Source organism: Mus musculus, chromosome 7 (assembly GCF_000001635.26).
Source record: "Mus musculus strain C57BL/6J chromosome 7, GRCm38.p6 C57BL/6J".
In the NCBI taxonomy this organism is placed as follows: Eukaryota; Metazoa; Chordata; class Mammalia; order Rodentia; family Muridae; genus Mus; species Mus musculus.
The window spans coordinates 38,974,456-38,985,053 of record NC_000073.6 but is presented as its reverse complement, the minus strand read 5'-3'; the positions used below and the strand labels follow the sequence as shown (position 1 = coordinate 38,985,053).

The following is a 10,598-nucleotide window of genomic DNA, read 5'->3' as shown; positions in this document are numbered from 1 at the left end:
TGAGGAACAACCAGTCCCCAATGGAGAGAGAGAGAGAGAGAGAGAGAAGGGACTGAAGGAGTTAAAGACTTTTGCAACCCCATAGGAAGAACACGAATATCAACCAACCAGACACCCCAGAACTCCCAGGGAATAAGCCATTAAAAAAGGAGTACACATGGGTCCAGCTGCATATGTAGCAGAGGATGGCCTTGTATGCATAAATGGAAGGAGAGGTCCTTTGCCCTATGAAGGCTTGATAGATGCCCCAGTGCAAAGGAATCGAGGGTGAGGAGGTGGGTGGGTGTAGGAACACCATCATAGAAGCAGGGGAAGGGACGATGTGATAGGGTGTTTCCAGGAGGAAGGGAAACTGGGAAAGGAGATAACATTTGAAATATAAATAAAGAAAATATCCAATAAAAATAAATTTAGCATTTACAAAGTAAAATAAAGAAATAAAAATGCAAAAACAATACAGTGCTATGCTTGCAGAGAATAACCTAGCATCACTGCCTTCTTAGAGACTCCATTCATCAGTTGATGGAACAGACACAAAATCCAACAGCCAAACATTAGAGGGAGCATGGGAAATCTTGTGAAAGAGTTGGTTGGGGGAGGGATGGAGGAATCCAAAGGGCATATGGACTCGTTAAGAAGATCAATAAATTACTTGGACCCTTTGGTGCTCCCAGGGACCGACCTAGTGGTTCAAAGGGCATACAAGAGCTAGAGCTGGAAAAATAAACTGGAGAGATCTCATAATAGCAAACCTGAATGCCATAGAACAAAAGGAATCAAGCACAGGCAAGAGGAGTAGATAGCACAAAATAATCAAACTCAGGGCTTAAATCAATATATTAGAAACAAAAACAACAATTCAAAGAAGCAACAAAACCAACAGCTGAATCCTTGAGAAAAACAGCAAATGAACAAACCATTAGCCAAACTAACTAAAAGGCAGAGAGACAATAACCAAATTAACAAAATCGAAAAGGAGAACATATCAAAAGACTTAGGAAATCCAAAGTATCACTATATCTTTCTCAAAACATGTACTCCACAAAACTGGAAAATCTAAATGAAATGGACAATTTTCTGGAATGATTCCACTTACCAAAGTTAAATTAAGACCAGGTAAACAATCTGAACAGTCTTATAATCCCTACAATAATAGAAGCAGCCAATAAAAGTCTCCTAATCACAAAAAGTCAAGGCCCAGATGGTTTTAGTGCAGAATTAATCCAGATTTTCAAAGAAGACCTAACATTAATACTCCTCACCTATTCCATAAAATAGAAACAGAAGGAACATTGCTACACCCTTTCTATGGGGCCACAGTCAGCCTGATACTAAATCACACAAGGATTCAACAAAGAAAAATAATTTCAGGTCAATTTCTCTTATGAACATTGATGCAAAAATACTCAGTAAAATACTAGCAAACCAAATCTGAGCACACACAAAAACATCATCCAACATGTTCAAGTTGGCTTCATCCCAGGAATACAGGGATTGTTCAATATACATGAAACCATCAATATAACCTACTATATAAACAAACAGAAAGAAATACAAGTGTTTGAGCATCTTAGGAGATGCTGGCCAAACCTTTGATTTATGACTCCTTTCCTACCATCAGTTAAGCATGTTCAACTTGGAAATAACAGATTTGCTTCATCTCAGTATATTTTAATTGGTTCTATTTGGTTCCTTTCTATTGGAAGCTTGTTGTTTTCTACTGAAAGACAGAAAGGGAATAGATACTGATGACTGGATGGCCAAGAGAGAGTAGAACAAGGGAAACTAAACTCGGGATATAGGCTATGAAAAAAGAAGTTATTTTCTTTTTTATACAACATTAATTTACTTATATACATAAGTACACTGACACTATGTTCAGACACACCAGAAAAAGGCATTGGATCCCATTACAGATAGTTGTGAACCACCTTGTGGTTGCTGGGAATTGAACTCAGGACCTCTGCTTGAACACTGAGCCAGTCTCCAGCCCAACAAGCCTTTTTCAACAAAAGGAAAAGTAAATAAACAAATGTGCAAAAATTTAAAACAATGCACAAAAGGTATAAGATGACAAAATAAAATGCAAATCACACCCTATTATCTTTCCCTTTTCCCCTCTCTTTCTGTCTCCTTTTTCCTTTTCCCATACTTCTCTCTATCCCTCTCATCTCAGAGTGGTCCATCCAGTCCTGGTGATGGTCTACTCATTTTGGGTGCTGCAATAGGACTGTACTAGTTAGTTTTGTGTCAACTTGACACAGCTGGAGTTATCACAGAGAAAGGGGTTTCAGTTGAGGAAATGCCTCCATGAGATAAACTGTAAGGCATTTTCTCAATTAGTGATCAAGGGGGAAAGGCTCCCCGTGGGTGGGACCATCTCTGGGCTGGTAGTCTTGAGTTCTATAAGAGAGTAGGCTGTGCAAGCCAGGGTAAGCAAGCCAGTAAGGAACATCCCTCCATGGCCTCTGCATCTGCTCCTGTTTCCTGACCTGCTTGAGTTCCACTCCTAACTTCCTTTCTGATGAACAGCAGTATGGAACTATAAGCTGAATAAACCCTTTCATCCCCAACTTGCTTCTTGGTCATGATGTTTGTGCAGGAATAGAAACCCTGACTAAGACAAGGACAATGTTAGTTTCTTAAATATAACAAACTGTGAGCCTACATTCAGGCAGGCATGCTCTTGGCAAATGTGGCACATTATCTGACAAGTGATGTGTCAGGAAGAAATCTCATTTCTGGTGACATATGATAATGGAAACTTAGTACTGAGATTTCTCCAAAAACTACAAGACATTATACTATCTGCATAGATGGGCATCTCTACTGAGCTGGTCATACAGCTACATGCAACAGCACTAGCTCAGTGTGAAAGCTCCGGACAAAAAGTTCTCATGTAATTGCTGGAGGAAAGATTAAGTGGCTCTAGTGTCATTTTAATAATCACTAATGGACCCTGCCATGTGAGTTAGTGCTTTATGACTTAGTAGGAATACGAAGTACACGTGAATGCATACTAGACCCATTCTGTGAACCATAGTCTAAGAACACACAGGGGAGTCATAGAAATTAGAGATATAACACAAGACAAAATGAGGAAAGATAGATTTCCGCACATTTCCTCAAAATGCTAAACACATTCCTATCTGTGAAAATACACTGAGATAGGGAAAGAGTTTGTCTTTTACTCACAAATAAGCTAAAATACCCACAATGAATTTTTCATATAAGACAGCACCCTGTACCAGCTAATACATTCTTTGTTTTTCCAGCTGTTCTATTCACTGTCTGGTGCTAGACAGCCATTTTTGGATGAGCTAAGCCATAGCCTGGTAGTCCAATATAATTATCCTCCTTTCTATAGACAGACACACAGTCAGATTCATTCTATCAGTTTTTTCCTCTAGAAAACCCTGAATAGATTCTGGTTATGCAATATGAGAGCCAAATACAAGTGTGCTACAATCAAAACTGACAGGGAAATATGTCTCTAATAGAGCAAATTAAAAACCTTTTTGTAAATACCCAGGAGTGGTAATGCCTTGGTCATATGGTAGATTCAATTTTAGTTGTTTGAAGAACCAACATTATGATCCTACTGTGTGGTAATTCTAGCAATGAAAACACATGGTGTCTCTTAAAGGTGAATAAAAACTATACTACTAACCAGCTGCTGCATGGGGAACTTGTGCAAATGGCACAGCCCTAAATCTCACTGTCTTTAGACTTTTAAGTACAACAGCTATATCCTGAGTGACACTTCAGTTAGCTAGAACAGTTATCAAGAAGCAGACCTATAGAAGCCGAAAGGCAAGGCTGGCACATTCAGGTACTTTCCTGGATCCTGGAACTGTGGACTAGGTGTTTAACAGGTTAGGTCTTTGCTGCCATTTTGCAGATATTGGGGGGCCTACCTGCCGGGTTCTAAGGTTCACATGGGGTCCAGCATGGAATCAGGTATGTAAATGTCTGAGGACTTATTTGAACTTCTATACATGATGAAAAAGCTTATATCCTCAGCAGTGATGCAGGAGATTTTTTTTCAGTTTATTTTCTTGACAGAGTTTGTCATGTCTTCATTTAAGTAGTGCCACTCTGACTTGGGTAAAATGAATCTCAATTTAGCCTTTATTTGTACTTTGATGAACAGTGAGGTTGAACATGCTTTTCATTTTATTTTGGCCAGTCGATTTTCATCTTTTTTAAACAAGCTTTTAATTAGTGATCTGAGTTACTAATGAGGTCATTGTTTGTTACTTTTTTAGTTCCCTCCACTCTAGATATTAATCCTCTCTATAAGATGTAACAGTATATAGTCTTTATTCCATTCTGTGGCCAGCCACTTCACTGATATTTCTCTTGGCTGGCAGAACCTTTTTGAGTTCATGAGATTGCATTTGTTAATGGCTGGCATCATCTCCTGAATGCAGAAGGACCTTTCAGTCTTTGCTTTGCTCTGTATTTGAAGAGCATCCTCGATTTTTTTTCTTCAAATTTTCAAGTATCATATTAAAATCTTAGGTGCATTTGTATTTGAGTATTATACTCGGTAAGGGACAGAAATCTACTTCATAAAATTTAGAAGTTCATTTTCTAGCTTACTATTCTGAAGGTTCTATTTCCAGATGATGTGGTCCTGCACTTTGGGTTTATGATAGGTGTGCCGAGTGGCAGAGACAGAAGGCACTGCTTACCTCATAGGCCATTCCCCCAGCAGTGCCCTCCCAACAAGCCTTTAACATGGGGCTTAGAGGGCCATTTAAGACCAGGTCATTGCACCTGAACATTCAGCCTTCCCACCCACTTCCCAACCAGCTGTCAAAACATTGCTCGTATCCCTTCAACTTATAAGTATTTCTCATGAAAGTGACAATTCCTCAAGCCTCTCTTAGACGAGAGAGGGAGAGAGAGAGAGAGAGAGAGAGAGAGAGAGAGAGAGAGAGAGAGAGAGAGAGAGAGAGAGAGAGAGAGAGAACCACAGTTGGTCAGCACTCACACTAAAACCCTGTTGCTACCTTTAATGTTGAACTATCTCTGACTTTGTATACTTGATACTTCAATTCAATTGTCACCTCTCAACTTTTTTTTCTCACAATGAGGACAAAATGTAGGGCTTGAGAAAGAAAAGGCACACTGGGCGTTGGGGTGAGGTGGCTTCCATCTGAAACAGAAGGGGCAGTGGCTGCTGTCAGCTTTGCTGTCATTTTCTTGTCACTACAGCCGAAAGATCATAAATGGGCATTCATGTGTCATCGGGGAATGTCAGGTATGGCATGGTTGCAAATGTGACTGCATGGCACAGTGTTAGCTGCTGGAGCACCGTCAACCTGAATAATGCATCTCTGTCTTTCTGGTGAAAGACGGTGTTGCTCTGTCTTGTATGCTTGTTTGTTTTGCCTTTTTCTTTACCATATTTGTCCTCAAATACAACTCTGGTAAAAATTTCTGGGAAAGGGATTGAGGGTGTTATGAGAAAGGAAATGGCTCCGACGTCTATAAAGAACAGACTTATTTGGTGCTGGCCATTCAAGCAGTCAACCCAGGCATATCGGGACAAGCAGCCCTGGATGCTGAGGCTGACTGTGTTAACTGTTCTCTGTGAAACTTCAGCCAACTCATGATGATTGCATAGTTTCCAGGAAATATCTGAAGCGGGAAATGTTTTTTAAGAAATCTGAAGCTTTAGTAGTTTAGAAAATTGAACATCGAAAATGAAAGAAAATGAACATTGGGCCTTATCACTAAGGACAGGGATGTCCACAGAAATTGCAAGGCACAAGATAGAAGAAGGAATAGCTGGGTCTCCTGAATTAGTGAGCAATGGTGGAACCCCTACAAGGAGTGATCTCTAATAACAGAAAGTTTGATCCAGAAATATTGGGGAAAATGGGAAGATATATGTATGATAGATGGATAAAAGGGTTTAGACCCTGCATGGGAGCTGTTGGATTAGGGAACTGACCTTCCTGGAAAGATGAGAACACACTGATTTGAACCTCTGGCATCCCCTGCCTAAGGAAATTAGGGTGCAAGTTCTAAGAGATTGAATTCAGTCTTGTGAGGAAGCCCTGGGGGAAGCTGCCAGAGGAATTAACATTGCACATGGAAAAGAGTTCGAAAAGCACTATTGTATTAGTCAGGGTTCTCTAGAGTCACAGAACTTATGGATAGTCTCTAGATAGTAAAGGAATTTATTGATGACTTACAGTCGGCAGCCCAATTCCCAACAATGATTCAGTCGCAGCTGTGAATGGAAGTCCAAGGATCTAGCAGTTACTCAGTCTCACGCAGCAAGCAGGCGAAGGAGCAAGAGCAAGAGCTAGAGCTAGACTCCCTTCTTCCAATGTCCTTATATTGTCTCCAGCAGAAGGTGTAGCCCAGATTAAAGGTGTGTTCCTTAAACTCGGAGATTCAATCTTCTGGAATCCATAGCCACTATGGCTCAAGATCTCCAAACCAAGATCCAGATAAGGATCTCCAAGCCTCCAGATAAGGGTCACGGGTGAGCCTTCCAATTCTGGATTGTAGTTCATTCCAAATATTGTCAAGTTGACAACCAGGAATAGCCACTACAACTATACAAATAGATATTTGGATGAGCTTAACAAACTGGCAGGAGAGATTTTGCAAATTTAGACATGCTAAAAATATGAATATTTCTCTGAACTGTTTAGCACCTTTCTGTTTTCATGCCAGTGCCGTAATGGCAAGTTTATGCCCAGATGATCTATGATTTGCAGGCTTTTCTGAGAGTTAAAGTTAATGTACAACTTGCTTTTGCAGACACTGAACTGTGAATTTATGTATGCACTGTGCTTTCTGGTGACATATTTACATAGGGATTTTTGGGGGTAAAGTATTTAAAAAGCCTTTTGATTTTGTTTTATTTTATAACAAGGAAGTGTGTCATCAATAAAAGACTGAGGTGAACTCAGAGAGAAAACCTGAAAGCTGTCTCCAAGCACAGGTTCAGAACAATGAGTCCCTTGTCAACATGCACCTGCATCGTTGCCTGCAACTACGATGTCACACTGATCCAACTTGATACCCCCAAAATGACTGAGGCTGGTCCTCAGCAGGGGAGCAATTTTTAAACATCAGTGTTCAGAAACGAGCTACCAGGGATGAGTGCCCACTTCAGTATCTGTTAACTAGATAGGTAAAAGAAAAAATCTCCTGGACACCTGTTAACGACGTGTCTGCCTTAGATTTCACACTGTGATCCATCACACAGCTTTATCCCTTCCTAATAGTGCCTATCACAGAGCTCATATACTAAAAAATAATATCACCCATTGAAATCCAGGAATATGGTCAACAAAGCATAACTTTTTCTACTCAATGGTACTCATCAGTTATCTAATTAAAGAGAACAGCCTCTCTGATCATCAGAATGAATTTCTGTGCAGCACTCGTACCCCTTGAGGATGGTTCTCTGCTTGACATTCAGCAATAACAGTGGACACCTTGAAAGAACAGTGAGAAATTCGTGTGTACTATGCGACTCCAGAAGCGAGTGCTTGCATCTCCAGGGAAGGGAGGGGAACACTCTGAAAAGTACAGTGCTTGGAACAGAGAACTCAGCCAAGAGCAAACAGAACTCAGCAGGCCTGCCTCAGTCTGGCAAGTGAAAGAGGCCATTTTAGGGAGGTGGTAAGCAGGGGTGAGCTCCCCACACTGTGTCCCCACACACACACACTGCCTTCCTGCAGCCCTTTAAGGATACACTTGGTGGGCAGAGTCCAGTCCACTGGCACCACTGCCAAAATGAAAGGAAATAAACAACTTGTCCCTAGTTAGATCCAGCTGAGCTAAGTCAAGCCCCCATGTACTGACCTAGTCAGAGGGGATGCTAACTCATCTACAGTTAAGAGGGAAGAAGTGGGAGCAGCATATGGAGTTAGTCTTGTTGTCGACCAATTTGCATCTTTACCAACTCCCTTATTCCCCTTCACATTCAGACTCTTTCACTGACACAGACTACAGATTTGCCTTTTTATATGGCAGTGTTTATTTATTACCCTCTCCAGATACATTTGCTTTTCAGAATAGAGTCCTGAGGAAAGCCTGGTAATTCTCCTGAGGAAGGAATCTCCTCCGTGCTGTTGGAATCTTGGATCCTGCAGTTCCCTGACACCATAGCTTACTTGTCAACACACTGATAAAGACATGGAATCTAGCACTGTATGTTGTTCCCTGGAAGTGCACCACTTAGGAAGCTACCTGAGCTTGGGCCAGCTGCTCAGTTATTGCATGAACACAGGCCCCTGCATCAGCACTGAGGGCCTCAGACATCCCTCCTACCTAAATCCCCTCTTACACCAACGTGTCTCCCATGATGATGAGGAGGGAAGACTGCAATCACAGCCTAGATGGCACCAAGAAATGTCATTATACAGGCACTAAGTGCCAAAATAGAAAAATCATCTCAGTTTGGTATCAATGTCCCTAAATGACTTCAGTTCCCTCTGTCTGATCTGTCTGCCTGTTATGGGATAACAACACTTGCTGTTTAAATTCATGAACTCATGGTCATATACAGTGCTCAATGGTAAACACACATACTGTTCAATGCAAAGATGCTGCAGATATGAATATCTCTCCATGACAACAACAAAGTCACTGGGCAGAAAATTCTATTATAGAAAAGGGAGGAAGGTTCCCTTCAAAAATAAAAAAATAATAAAATAAACAAGACAAAGAGAGTGACAAGCCAATTCCCTTACATTCATAGGAGCAGCCCCGTGTTGGAAATATACCTGCCATCCTGTCCTCTAGGAGGGCTAAACTCCTGCCTTTCTACCCCCTTGAGCAGCCACCAGTACATGAGTATCATCTGCAACCATGCCTCTTCTCCTTTCTCTCTTCTCTTAACCTCTGTCTCCTTGAAGCTACCTGGCTCTGTTGAGGTGGTAAATCCCAATCCAGCTTCATTGTTTACAGAGAAATAGCTGATCCTGACTGCTCTGGGTTCCTACTCACAAGGACCAGCTGGGATCCTCAGACATCCTGGGGAAACCTGATTTTTACCAGGCAGAGAGGGAAATCACTCCCTGACTCTGGAAGACCCAGCTCTATTTCATTCCTGAAGCTCACTGACATCTAGTGGACACCTAACTGCAGAAGACTCCTGCAGTATTGATTGCTGGTATTTTTCCAAGCTGACCACTTCCATGTCCAAGATCTCCAGGGAGAGATCTCAGAGCATGCCGAATTGTTGCTAGGCCTGATGGTACAAACCTGTTGTCTCACTAGAGAAGGTGAGCCAGGGAGATCACAGCTTCAAAGCTAGCCTAGGCAAGGGGCCCTGGGCTCAAAATAAAACACACACACATAAAAAAAAGGAAGGTACGATCTGGGTGTCGTGGCGTACACCTTTAATCCCAGCACTTGGAGGCAGAGGTGGGCGGATTTCTGAGTTCCAGACCAGCCTGGTGTACAGAGTGAGTTCCAGGACAGCTAGTGCTACACAGAGAAACCCTGTCTTGAAAAACCAAAAAAAAAAAAAAAAAAGGTACAAATAGATCACAGTTGCAGAACACTTGCCTAGCAGGTGTAAGCTGTAGTGTGTCTGTGATTTTGAGGTGGATTTATGTTTGCTAATTATTACTGTGTTAACTTTACACACTCAGCCACCATCATGAACAATGAGCAGTCTAGCATTTTTGTGTATCAGTAGTTCATTTATTCAATCCAACTTTTCCTCTAATCTACTTTATGTATTTGTCATAGTATCTTATGGTTCTTTCTTCCAGGTCAGGTATCTGGTCTACAGAGTGAGTTTCAGGAGAGCCAGGGCTACACAGAGAAACCCTGTCTCGAAAAAAAAAAAAAAGAATGTCTGGATTGATCTCAGTTGCAGAACAGTTGCCTAGCAGGTGTTCACACAAGTGAGGACATCCACAGCTCTGCCCTCTCCTGGCCTCACATGCAGTTTCCTGTGTCTGATGGGTCTATTCTCTCCTGGTCTCACCTGCAGCTTCATGCTTCTGCATATTTTCCTTCTACATTTCTTTTGCACATATTCTTCTATACTGTGTTTAAATTTTTAAGCTGCATGTTGCACATTAAAGGACAGATGAGGCAGGAGAAGCTAAAAGTATTTTCACCTCTCACAAAGCACACGCCTTTTACACTGTTGGAAGCAGCTATGCTGGAGGGGGCTCTCTTCTTCACAGGACTAGGCTTAAGTAGCCCCAGGTCCATGGCGGCTGGAAAGGAAGCCTCTTCTCTTCCTCTAACCAGGGCTTAGGACACCATCAACACAGCCAAACTCTACGTTTTGCTTGCACTTCTCTCTCACTTCCCAGAATTATAAACCAGCATGGAAGCTGCACAGGGAAATCTGAGAACCACAGTCAGCAGCTCTGAGATTGGATTTCTCAGAAAGGGGAGTGCAAGTGTGAACTGAGTGAGTGCCCATGCAGCCTACAGAGAGGGCCTTAGAAACCCCTCCAGGGTCTCGAATCCCTCCCAATCCAAACAAGCTCAAATTGATGTGAACCTATAATAGGTAGATAAATAGATAGATAGATAGATAGATAGATAGATAGATAGATAGATAGATAGATAGATAGATAGATAGACTCTGTTGT

The 10,598-nt window shown here is 41.7% G+C and overlaps 1 long non-coding RNA gene across 1 annotated transcript in view; it reads right to left on the bottom strand.

Annotated features, from left to right (window-relative positions):
- Positions 1–5,121: 5,121 nt before the first annotated feature.
- The window catches only part of Gm32110, a 52,168-nt gene continuing 46,691 nt past the window's right edge, over positions 5,122–10,598 (bottom strand). The window contains exon 5 of the long non-coding RNA XR_391306.2: positions 5,122–5,164. This is a non-coding gene — a long non-coding RNA (predicted gene, 32110). The remainder of the gene's footprint in view (positions 5,165–10,598) is intronic.